This window comes from Natator depressus, chromosome 25 (genome assembly GCF_965152275.1).
Source record: "Natator depressus isolate rNatDep1 chromosome 25, rNatDep2.hap1, whole genome shotgun sequence".
NCBI lineage: Eukaryota > Metazoa > Chordata > Testudines > Cheloniidae > Natator > Natator depressus.
In genome coordinates, this window is record NC_134258.1 from 3899852 (window position 1) to 3912497 (window position 12646).

General features: G+C 46.6%; 1 protein-coding gene across 6 annotated transcripts in view; it reads right to left on the reverse strand.

Moving 5' to 3' along the window:
- The window catches only part of FZR1 (fizzy and cell division cycle 20 related 1), a 34763-nt gene extending 22367 nt beyond the window's left edge, over nucleotides 1–12396 (reverse strand). For 2 of the 6 annotated variants that reach the window (XM_074939197.1, XM_074939194.1), the window contains exon 1: nucleotides 12281–12373. The gene's annotated coding sequence lies outside the window, so the exon portion shown is untranslated. Of the gene's footprint in view, nucleotides 1–2822; nucleotides 2937–12276 lie in introns of all 6 variants that reach the window. The other 4 variants (XM_074939196.1, XM_074939195.1, XM_074939199.1 and 1 more) reach the window with 4 other exon arrangements.
- Between the last annotated feature and the right edge of the window lie 250 nt (nucleotides 12397–12646).

Here is a 12646-nt window from a genome sequence, read left to right on the forward strand (position 1 = left end):
TGACTGCTCTTGCAGCTTCCTTTGCTTCCGTCAGAAAGTCATTTTTCTGCAGGGAAGCAAAGAAACCTGTTGGGGACATGAATTCTGCGCACATGCAGTGGCGCAGAATTCCTCCAGGAATAAAGAGTCCAGGGTAGATACAGCCCACGTGTCAGGATACATATTCCACAAGGCAGCAAGGCATATACAGTAGATACGAACACCAGAGTTACGAACTAACTCAGGGGTCTCAAACTCAAATGACCACGAGAGCCACATGAGGACTATAGCACATTGGCCCAAGGGCCGCACCACTGACTGCCCCCCCACCCGCTGCCACAGCCCCACACCCAGTCCACCCCTTCCGTGAGGCCCTGCCCCTGCCCCCATTCCCACCCCTTCCCTGAAATCCCCACCCCAACTCTGCCCCCTCCCTGCCCCCAGGGGGTGCAGGGTGCGTCGGGGGCTCAGGGCAGGGAGTTGGGGTGCAGGACGTGTGCGGCAGGAGGCTCAGGGCAGGGTGCTGGGGTGTGGGGTTAGCAGGGGGCTCAGGGCAGGGGGTCGGGGTGCAGGAGGGGTTTGCGGGGCGGGTCTGGCCCAGCAGCACCGGGGGGGGGGGGGCGCGGGGGAAAGAGAACCACGGACAATGGGAGCTTCGGGGGAGGTACCTGGAGGAGCAGCCAGGGCAACACACAGACCCCTGTGTCCCCCCTCCCCCAGGTCCTGGCCGCTGCCCTAGGTGCGCACTGGAGCCGCTCTAGGTAAATGCTGGGGGGGGGGGGGGGGAGGAGCTGGCGGGCCACAGAAAATAACCCTGCAGGCTGCATATGGCCCACGGGCCGCGTGTTTGAGACCCCTGAACTAGCTAGTCAGCCACACATCCCATTTGGAACCGCAAATACACAATCAGACAGCAGTGCAGAGGTAGAGAGGTGTAGAGAGAGGTAGAGAGGTGTAGAGAGAGAGAGAGAGAAATACAGTAAATACAGTACTGTGTTAAAAGTAAGCTACTAAAAATACAAAGGGAAAGCAGCAATTTTCCTCTGCATAGTAAAGTTTCAAAGCTGAATTAAGTCAATGTTCAGTTGTAAACTTTTGAAAAAGCCACCATAATGTTTTGTTCAGAGTTATGAACAACCTCCTTTCCCGAGGTGTTGGTAACTCTGAAGTTCTACTGTAATTAGAACAGCATTCAAACAAATGCAGTTATTTTGTCAGCTAGTTAAACTGGCATTCCAAATACCATTGGAAAAAGTTTTAAATGCATGGATATGCTCTTTCCTGGTCTATAATTTAAGTGATCTTCATACCAATGAAAAAGGATCCTATTTCAAATGTCTGACTACAGAACATATTATATTTCTTGTCGAAGTTAAGATGAAATTGCAGTCAGATTTTAAGTCAAGAAAGAGCCTTTTCAAATAGTCAAAGTTGTCTGTTTTAACTTCTGCTTTTTTTTTTTTGCCACTAGAGGAAAAAAAAGTTATAATAATGCCCCCCAGTGAATTCAATACTTATTTTTCATATGCAGCACTGGTCAGCCTGGGTACAAGTTAACAGTTGCTTAATTAGAAAAAAATAAATACTCCAGCCCATTAGAGTATACACCAACACGCACTGTTCTTCAGATTACACTTTTATATCTTCAAAAGAAATATGTTTTGCAGTTTACATCCCAAGAATTTTTATAGCAAAACCAAGTTTAAAACAGAGCTTTTTTAAAAATTAAAAACAGAAAAACTGCTCTCGGCTTGAATTAGTGTGTTTAATTATACCTTAGTATAAATCTTGAATAATAGCAAGAAATTCAAAATATCATCTGAAGCTCTCAAAGAGCTTTACCACAAAATATGATTCCCATATTTTACTGTGAGGAAAACTGAGTAAGAAAAAGATTAAGTGATTTGCCCAAGGTCATGCAAAGCAGAGTTCAACTCAAGTCTTCAGGCTCCCAATCCCATGTTTTAAAATCACTAGACAATGCTGTCTCCAATCAAGACTATTATCAGGCAACAAAATGAAAGAAGGTGTAGCAAGGTAACTGGAATAATGAGGCTAAACTGCAAACTTTATTAAGAGTGGTGTTAAAAATTGTATCAGGTCATTATTGACTCCTCCTGTCTCTTATATTTTTAGAAACTGGACATAAAAAGTCAGCATCGGCTAAATACAGCCAACAAGATCTCAACCAGTAGGGATTTAATAAAATAATAATAATAATAAAAGTACAAACTTATGTTTAACTGAAAACTGGCTCCATATTGTTTAAACCAAGTTTTACAAAAAAAGAGAAATTCTGCTAATAAAATATACTGGATTTACACTAGTGTGACTCTTCGGGAAGTCAATGGAGATATTCTTATTTATCATTCTGGCTTAAATCTGAAATTGGAGCATTACACTTGTGTGTCTTAATAATTGATACTCTAAAGCAGTGGTTTTAAAAAACTTTTTTCTGGGGACCCAATTGAAGAAAATCGTTGATGCCTGCGACCCAACGAGCTGGGGATGAGGGGTTTAGGGTGTGGGAGGCGCTCAGGGCTGGGGCAGAGGGTTGGGGTGAGGGCTGCAGGGTGGGGCCAGGAATGAGGGGTTCTGGGTGTGGGAGGGGGCTCTGGGCTGGGGCAGGGAGGGAGGGAGTCAGGGCTCTGGGTGCAGGCTCTGGGCTGGGGCCAGAGATGAGAGGTTTGGGGAGCAGGAGGGGCTCCGGGTTTGGGGGGGGGCCCTCAAGGCTGCAGTGTGGGAGGGGGTTACGGCTCTGGGCTGGGGATGAGGGTTTGGGGTGTAGTAAGAGGTCTCGAGGTTTGGGGGGCTCAGGGCAGGGGATTGGGGCACGGTCTTACCTCTGGCAGCTCCCGGTCAGTGACGCAGCCAGGGTGGCAGAGGCAGGCTTCCCACCTGTCCTAACACCACGGACCGTGCTGTGCCCTGGAAGCAGCCAGTAGCAGGTCCAGCTCCTGGGAAGAGGCACACAAGTGGCTTCGTGTGACTCTCACCCACACGCCCCATGGTTCCCTTGCCTAGAAGTCGGACCCGCTGCTGGCTGCTTCTAGGGTGCAGTGCAGTGCAGGAACAGGTAGGCTCTAGCCTGCCTTAGCTGGGCAGCACCGCCGACCAGACTTTTAACATCCCGGCTGGCGGTGCTGACCAGAGCAACCCAGCGCCTGACATACCGTGACCCAATCCGAAGTTTGAAAAACGCTGCTCTAAAGAAATGGAATAAAATTACTGATTTCCCTTGAAAGATGCCGAGTGCTACCAGCTTTTGTAAAAAGCTAGTGTCTGGCAAGTAACTGTTTTACCAATACTGGCCTTTGGGTAGCTCACCAGGCTACCAAGGCACAGAATTTGTCACTGCATACCCCACGCTTCACCATAAATTAAATGATCTATAACAGCATATTTGAAGAGGGAAGTAGTAACAAGCTTCAGCCACATATGACATCAGCTAACATCCTGGATGCCTCAAACCAGGGCACAGCAGAGACAGCTCTAGTGGTTCAGAAGAGGCAGCCTTCTTATGGCCATGGGCACAGGCAATATTTCCATGCCCACGGTGCTGGACCTCTCTGTAGCCTCTGACACACTGCACCAAACGGTACAGCTAACCCACCTACAGAACACAACAGGAGTAGGTGGTCTTGCATTACCATGACTCCAATCATCACTCTCCAGCAGAGCTCAGCATGGATAGGTAACTGCTCCTCCTCTCCAAAGGCCCTCTCACCTGCCGAGTCCCACAAATAGAGCACTGCGTGGATACAAAATTTGTATCCGCATCCAATCTGCGATCTGCAAACATGGTCCACGGATATAAAGCGGATATCTGCAGATTTGCAGGGCTCTACCCACAAGATCCATGATACCCCCTCTCCTCTTACTGACAGAGATAGTGAGATGCCATGGGCTCAGCTGTCAACAGGACGCAGATGACACTCAACTACACATCTCATTCTCAGCTGATGAATGAACCACCACTAAAACATTGCAGTGCCTGCAAGAAGTCAGCTCTTACATGATGAGCTGCTGGCTAAATCTGAACTCAGCAAAGACCAACGTAATGCTGGTCTGAAAGGGGAAAAACCTTGAAGAATTAGCCAAGCGTCTCCACCTTCCATTGAAGTCTCACAGCCCCCATTCATCAAAGTGGCACAGAACCTCAGGGTTTGACTCATAAGAACGGCCATACTGGATCAGACCAAAGGTCCATCTAGCTCAGTATCCTGTCCTCTGACAGTGGCCAATGGCAGGTGCCCCAAAGGGAATGAACAGAACAGGTAATCATCGAGTGATCGATGCCCTGTCACCCAATCCCAGCTTCTGGCAAACAGAGGCTAGGGACACTATTTCTGCCCATCCTGGCTAATAGATTCATGGAAGATAGTCATCAATGGACCTATCTAGCTCCCTTTTGAACCCCATTATAGTATTGGCCTTCACAACACCCTCTGGCAAGGAGTTCCAGAGGTTGACAGTGCGTTGCTTGAAAAAATACTTTCTTGTGTTTGGTTTAAACCAGCTACCTATTAATTTCATTTGGTGGCCCTTTGTTCTCATCTGACTTTTGAGCTTGGAAAAGAGGCAACTGAGGGGGGATATGATAGAGGTCTATAAAATCATGACTGGTGTGGAGAAAGTAAATAAGGAAGTGTTATTTACTCCTTCTCATAACACAAGAACTAGGTGCCACCAAATGAAATTAATAAGCAGCAGGTTTAAAACAAATAAAAGGAAGTATTTTTTCACACAACACACAGTCAACCTGTGGAACTCCTTGCCAGAGGACGTTGTGAAGTCCAAGACTATGACAGGGTTCAAAAAAGAACTAGATAAATTCATGAAGGACAGGTCCATCAATGGCTATTAGCTAGGATGGGTAGGGGTGTTGTCCCTAGTCTCTGTTTGCCGGAAGCTGGGAATGGGCGACAGGGGATGGATCACTTGATGATTACCTGTTCATTCCCTCTGTGGCACCTGGCATTGGCCACTGTCAGAAGACAGGATACTGGGCTAGATGGACCTTTGCTCTGACCCAGTATTGCCGTTCTTATGTTCTAAGCTTTTAAAAGACCATAACGTTTTGTTCAGAGTTACAAACAATGTCCATTTCTGAGGTTTCGTAACTGAGGTTCTACTGTATATAGTACAATCCCATTTATCCAAGGAGAATTGGGTGATTGTGTGTACTAATACTCAAGTAGCACTTTGACAGAGATTGAGGGGAAAAACAGTTACTGCATGGATAACCAAGCATCCTAGAGATGCCATGTTTTGAAGGAAACATTATCTCCTGGCCTGTACATTCCAGGACTACATTATCTTGCTTTACTGGAATCTCCCCTGATCTATGCTTCTTTTATGCCACAACTCGCAACATGGGGAGTAGATGGCCAGCCCTCTGTGGAGAAAGAGGTGGTTAGGGACTATTTAGAAAAGCTGGACGTGCACAAGTCCATGGGGCCGGACGAGTTGCATCCGAGAGTGCTAAAGGAATTGGCGGATGTGATTGCAGAGCCATTGGCCATTATCTTTGAAAACTCGTGGCGAACGGGGGAAGTCCCAGATGACTGGAAAAAGGCTAATGTAGTGCCAATCTTTAAAAAAGGGAAGAAGGAGGATCCTGGGAACTACAGGCCAGTCAGCCTCACCTCAGTCCCCGGAAAAATCATGGAGCAGGTCCTCAAGGAAACAATCCTGAAGCACTTACACGAGAGGAAAGTGATCAGGAACAGTCAGCATGGATTCACCAAGGGAAGGTCATGCCTGACTAATCTAATCGTCTTCTATGATGAGATTACTGATTCTGTGGATGAAGGGAAAGCAGTGGATGTATTGTTTCTTGACTTTAGCAAAGCTTTTGACACGGTCTCCCACAGTATTCTTGTCAGCAAGTTAAAGTAGTATGGGCTGGATGAATGTACTATAAGGTGGGTAGAAAGCTGGCTAGATTGTCGGGCTCAACGGGTAGTGATCAATGGCTCCATGTCTAGTTGGCAGCCGGTGTCAAGTGGAGTGCCCCAGGGGTCGGTCCTGGGGCCGGTTTTGTTCAATATCTTCATAAATGATCTGGAGGATGGTGTGGATTGCACTCTCAGCAAATTTGCGGATGATACTAAACTGGGAGGAGTGGTAGATATGCTGGAGGGCAGAGATAGAATACAGAGGGACCTAGACAAATTGGAGGATTGGGCCAAAAGAAACCTGATGAGGTTCAATAAGGATAAGTGCAGGGTCCTGCACTTAGGACGGAAGAACCCAATGCACAGCTACAGACTAGGGACCGAATGGCTAGGCAGCAGTTCTGCGGAAAAGGACCTAGGGGTTACAGTGGACGAGAAGCTGGATATGAGTCAGCAGTGTGCCCTTGTTGCCAAGAAGGCCTATGGCATTTTGGGATGTATAAGTAGGGGCATAGCGAGCAGACTGAGGGACGTGATCGTTCCCCTCTATTCAACATTGGTGAGGCCTCATCTGGAGTACTGTGTCCAGTTTTGGGCCCCACACTACAAGAAGGATGTGGATAAATTGGAAAACGTCCAGCGGAGGGCAACAAAAATGATTAGGGGACTGGAACACATGACTTATGAGGAGAGGCTGAGGGAACTGGGATTGTTTAGTCTGCGGAAGAGAAGAATGAGGGGGGATTTGATAGCTGCTTTCAACTACCTGAGAGGTGGTTCCAGAGAGGATGGTTCTAGACTATTCTCAGTGGTAGAAGAGGACAGGACAAGGAGTAATGGTCTCAAGTTGCAGTGGGGGAGGTTTAGGTTGGATATTAGGAAAACCTTTTTCACTAGGAGGGTGGTGAAACACTGGAATGCGTTACCTAGGGAGGTGGTAGAATCTCCTTCCTTGGAAGTTTTTAAGGTCAGGCTTGACAAAGCCTTGGCTGGGATGATTTGATTGGGGATTGGTCCTGCTTTGAGCAGGGGGTTGGACTAGATGACCTCCTGAGGTCCCTTCCAACCCTGATATTCTATGATTCTATGAACTCCCACATGCAGTCTTATGTACAAGCCCCATGTGTCTCATAGTAGTTATCCCAAATACTCACAAGCATATACTGTAAAAAGATGAGCTCCATGAAGGCGCTACAAGAGTTTTTACTCAGACAATTATATTTTGTACTTATTGTTTTCTAATGCCTCATGAGAAAAAAGACACGGAACTGTTAACAGTGCCAGCCTACAAAAACAGATCTGCTGTATTGTAATTGAGTCTTACCAGACACCTGCAAATCTAAACCAAAGTTGTAAAATGCACTAAGTCTGTAATACTTTCAGAATTTTGCTGAAAAGCAAACCATTAAAAACAACAAAACACAGATCAATATACCTGATGTTTTAACTACTTAGAATACAATCCAGGCCCAGCCATAAAGAAAAATAATAAATCATAGCATTTATACATATATGCAGCAGCCCCAATCCACAACTTCACAAAATTCTATTTGTACATAAAACACAATTTTTAAATATGAGAAACTTATCAGCATGGGAATTACTATTAGTGATGAACTCTTAAGCATGAAGCACTGTGCTAGCACCAAACACACTATTTCAATAAGACTCAGCTCTTCTCCCCAGGAAAGTGTGAGCACAGTGCCTTCAGAGAGCTACAAATCAAGTAAAATTCATTTAAGCAATAAAATGTCAAGATTGGGGCTGTGTCAAATTCCTCCAAAACGATCGAAGAGGTTTCATTTCATTTTAATGACTATTCCAAAGGAAAAGACTCTCCCTCCTTCTCCTCCAAAGAAGCTGAGTTTAGGATTTCTAGACCCATGAATTACAGAACACGTGCACCACCATCTTAAAAGAAGGCATTCTAATCTTAAAACAAATGAAAGGGGGGAATGGTTAGTAAGGAGACTGACAATAAGGTCTAGAGGCCAGGTGGGTGTTGTAATAGCCTCTGCTGGTGAAAGAGGCAAGCTATCAAGCTTACACACAGCTCTTCTTCAGGTCTGGAAAAGCTATAGAGCCTTTTGCCTCTAGGTTGCTTGTTTATATACAGCCTAGGGGCTAATGACACTGTGTTGTTGCCTTCCGATGGCTGTCCAGTGGTTTATGGGAACTGAATTTGGCTCTAGTCCCCAGCTGACAAAGTGTTCACCTCACGAAAACCACCATCACAATTACCACCATTGTTAGCAGTTTTGGCAATGATACCAAGGATTGAAGAGGCCACAGAAACTGAATTACCCTCTTTGCTTCTAACAGAGACGCTTTCCAAGTCAGGTTGAGGTACACTGGCTGGGTAGGGAAGCCTCAAAATAGAAGTCTGTGAACTTTGTTTTGGTTTAGATGTACATATACCACGCTTCATTTCCTTAGGAACATGGATGCACCACACTTCTGCTCAAGGATCTGTCTAGATTCTTGTAGTACGTTTCAAGATCATACCCATTGTTCATAAGGACTGATTAGCGTAGAAATAAGAACAGCAGAAGACACATGCATGCAGTCAAGCAAATCCACACACTAAGGCCTTGTCTACACTGCCACTTTACAGCGCTGCAACTTTCTTGCTCAGGGGTGTGAAAAAACACCCTCGTGGTGCCACAACTGCAGCAGCGCTTTAACACTGCTAGTGAAGACACACCCTAAGTGTGCTGCCCTTGTTATGGAGACTAATAGATATTCCAGTGAGACAATTTTTAACAGCTGTTTTTAAGTGAGATTAAATTTTGAGCCTATCCACTTTGACAACCCCCCTATAAAAAAGGAAATAGTTTTGTGTTATTGAATGGTGCTGGCTTGATATTCTTGGAGAGTAGAATCCTCTATTTGTGTGTAGAATTGACACAGTACAGGCAGCAGTAGCACAAGTTTCCCCTCACACTGCCCCATCTCTAGGTCTAAGGAGCAAATTCAGTCCCCGATAGCCCAGTATAGTCTTGGTCTTTCTGCTGAGATGGCCAACTAAACTGACAGCCAGTGCCAAATGTGTTGATATTTTTCATAACGGGGACACTTGTCACACTAGCACCTGGACAAATTCATTTCACAAGGGATGCTGAAAATGCACGAGAGCGATTTTTGGCTCCCAGGCTCAATTCAGAAGGATCCGTGTTTGAAAATAGTGTTGACACACTAATCAAAGTCAGCCCCTTCTTAAACTCGGTTTGACTACCAGTGACACAAAACCACTTGCCAAAAAACACGTTCTCAAGCAGTTGATGCGTATAAGAAATAAGCAGTTAAAGAAAATGTTCAGATACATCATGCACCGTTATAACCAAAAGTCTTGTCGATTACCTTAAAGTATGGCTGTCAATTAATCGCAGTTAACTCATGCGATTAACTCAAAAAAATTAATTGCGATTAATTGCAGTTTTAATCTCACTGTTAAACAATAGAACACCAACTGAAATGTATTAAATATTTTGGATGTTTTTCAAATATATTGATTTAAATTACAACACAGAATACAACATGTACAGTGCTCATTTTTACAGTGCAAATATTTGTGTTAAAAACAATGACAAAAGAAATAATATATTTACCTCATACAAGCACTGTAGTGCAATCTCTTTATCGTGAAAGTGCAACTTACAAATGTAGATTTTTTTTTATTACATAACTGCATTCAAAACAAAACAATGTAAAACTTTAGAGCCTACAAGTCCATTCAGTCCTACTTCTTATTCAGCCAATCACTAAGACAAACAAGTTTGTTTACATTTACGGGAGATAATGCTGCCCACTTCTTATTTACAATGTCACCTGAAAGAGAGAACAGGTGTTTGCATGGCACTTTTGTAGCCGGTATTTCAAGGTATTTATGTGCCAGATATGCTAAACATTCATGTCCCTTCATGCTTCGGCCTCCATTCCACAGGACATGCTTCCATGCTGATGACATTTGTAAAAAAAAAAAAAAAAAAAAAAAAAAAGTGTTAATTAAATTGTGACTGAGCTCCTTGGGGGAGAATAGTATGTCTCCTGCTCTGTTTTACCTACATTCTGCCATATATTTCATGTTATAGCAGTCTCGGATGATGACCCAGCACATGTTGTTCGTTTTAAGAACACCTTCACACAGATTTGACAAAACGCAAAGAAGGTACCAATGTGAGATTTCTAAAGATAGCTACAGCACTGACCCAAGGTTTAAGAATCTGAAGTGCCTTCCAAAATCTGAGAGGGATGAGATGTGGAGCATGCTTTCAGAAGTCTTAAAAGAGCAACACTCTGATGCAAAAACTACAGAACCCAAACCACCAAAAAAGAAAATCAACCTTCTGCTGGTGGCATCAGACTCAAGATGATGAAAGTGAACATGCATCAGTCTGCACTGCTTTGAATTGTTATTGAGCAGAACCCATCATCAGCATAGAACCATAGAATATTAGGGTTGGAAAGGAGCTCAAGAGGTCATCTAGTCCAACCCCTTGCTCAAAGCAGGACCAATCCCCAATTTTTTTTGCCCCACATCCTATATGGGCTTCTCAAGGATTGAACTCACAACCCTGGGTTTAGCAGGCCTATGCTCAAACCACTGAGCTATCCCTCTCCCCGCATGGACGCATGTCCTCTGGAATGGTGGCAGAAGATGAAGGGATATATGAATCTTTAGCACATCTGGCATGTAATTATCTTGCAATGCTGGCTACAACAGTGCCATGTGAATGCCTGTTCTCACTTTCAAGAAGTGGGCTGCATTATGTCCTGCAAATGTAAACAAACTTGTTTGTCTGAGGCCACATCTACACTACCCGCCGGATCGGCCGGTAGTGATCGATCTATCGGGGATCGATTTATCGTGTCTAGTGTAGACACGATAAATCGATCCCTGATAGCTCCGCCTCTTGCCATGGTGGAGTTCCGGAGTTGACGGCAGAGCTGAGTCGATGGGGGAGCGGTGGCCGTTGATCCTGCGCCGCGAGGATGCAAAGTAAGTGATTCTAAGTCAATCTAAGATATGCAACTTCAGCTACAAGAATAGCGTAGCTGAAGTCTATGTATCTTAGATCGATTCCCCCCCCCAGTGTAGACCAGGCCTTAGTGACTGGCTGAACAAGAAGTAGGACTGAGTGGACTTGTAGACACTAAAGTTTTACATTGTTTTATTTTTGAATGGAGGTTTTTTGTACATAATTCTACATTTGTAAATTCAACTTTCATGATAAAGAGATTGCATTACAGTACTTGTATGAAGTGAATTGAAAAATACTATTTTTTGTTTTTTACAGCACAAATATTTGTAATAAAAAATATAAAGTGAACGCTGTACACTTTGTATTCTGTGTTGTAATTGAAATCAATATATTTGAAAATGTAGAAAATACCCAAAAATATTTTTTAAAATAGTATTCTATTAACGTGATTAAATGCAATTAATTTTTTTAATCGCTTGACAGCCCTACCTTAAGGCGATGAGAACTACTTCTGTAAATTTTAATTCTTAAATAAATCATCCCCAAAGTACTAGAGCAGTGGTTCTTAAACTTTTGTACTGGTGACCCTTTTAACATAGCAAGCCTCTGAGTGCGACCCCCCCCTTATAAATTAAAAACACTTTTTAATATATGTTTAACACTATTAGAAATGCTGGAGGCAAAGCAGGGCTTGGGGTGGAGGCTGCCAGCTCACGACCCCCCATGTAATGACCCCCTGAGGGATCCCAACCCCCAGGCTGAGAACCCCTGTACTACAAGGCACTGCATTATCTCTGTTGGAGCAGATTTGTGTTTCGCCAACCTGAATAAGGAGGCCCTGTGCACATCTGCCAGCCAAACTGTCTCCAGAGCCAGCTCGAGGGGAGGGCTGGCTAGGCCCCCGGCTTGCTGGGGCCCGACTCCAGCCATTTCACCTCCCTTCCAGACATTCCTGGGGCCCCCTGAGCTCAGGGCACTGGCGCAATTGACCCCTTCGCTCCCGCAGGCTGACCCGTGATGTAAGTGGGGAGAGGGGCTAACCTGGATCTAACCCCCCCGCGCAGCACACAGACCAGAGCCCTGCACCCTCCGCCCCCCCAGGCCTGGGCCCCTCGCCCCCGTGGTTAGGGGGCCCCGGCCCCTCCGCCCCCCCAGGCCTGGGCCCCTCGCCCCCGTGGTAAGGGGGCCCCGGCCCCTCCACCCCCCCAGGCCTGGGCCCCTCGCCCCTGTGGTAAGGGGGCCCGGGCCCCTCCGCCCCCCCCAGGCCTGGGCCCCTCGCCCCCGTGGTAAGGGGGCCCGGGCCCCTCCGCCCCCCCCAGGCCTGGGCCCCTCGCCCCCGTGGTAAGGGGGCCCCGGCCCCCCACCCCGGGAGAGAGGCCTCCCCCCAAGACGGCCGCACGCAGCCCCCCACCTACCCACCCAGCCAGCCAGCCAGCCCGGCTCCTGCTCCGCCTCCTCCTGTCACTCCGCCGGCCTCAGCCCTCAGCGCTCCCCAATATGGCGTCCGCCCCTGCCCGGCCCCTGCGCTCCCCGAGACTCCGCCCCCTCCCCGCGCGGTGCATCACGGGAGCCTCCTCCCCCTCGGCCCGTTCGAATCAATACAGGAAGGAGGCAAGACGCTCGTTGCCCCGAGCAACCACTGAGGCCTCGCGGCGCCCGGCGGGGGCAGGGGCAGGGCCTCCATGGAAAGTCTTTCCGCCGGGGGACAGGCGGAGGGGAGGTTTCGGGGGGCCTGGCGGGTTCAGGGGGCTGGCGGAGATTACGGGATCGGATGTGGGTTTGGGG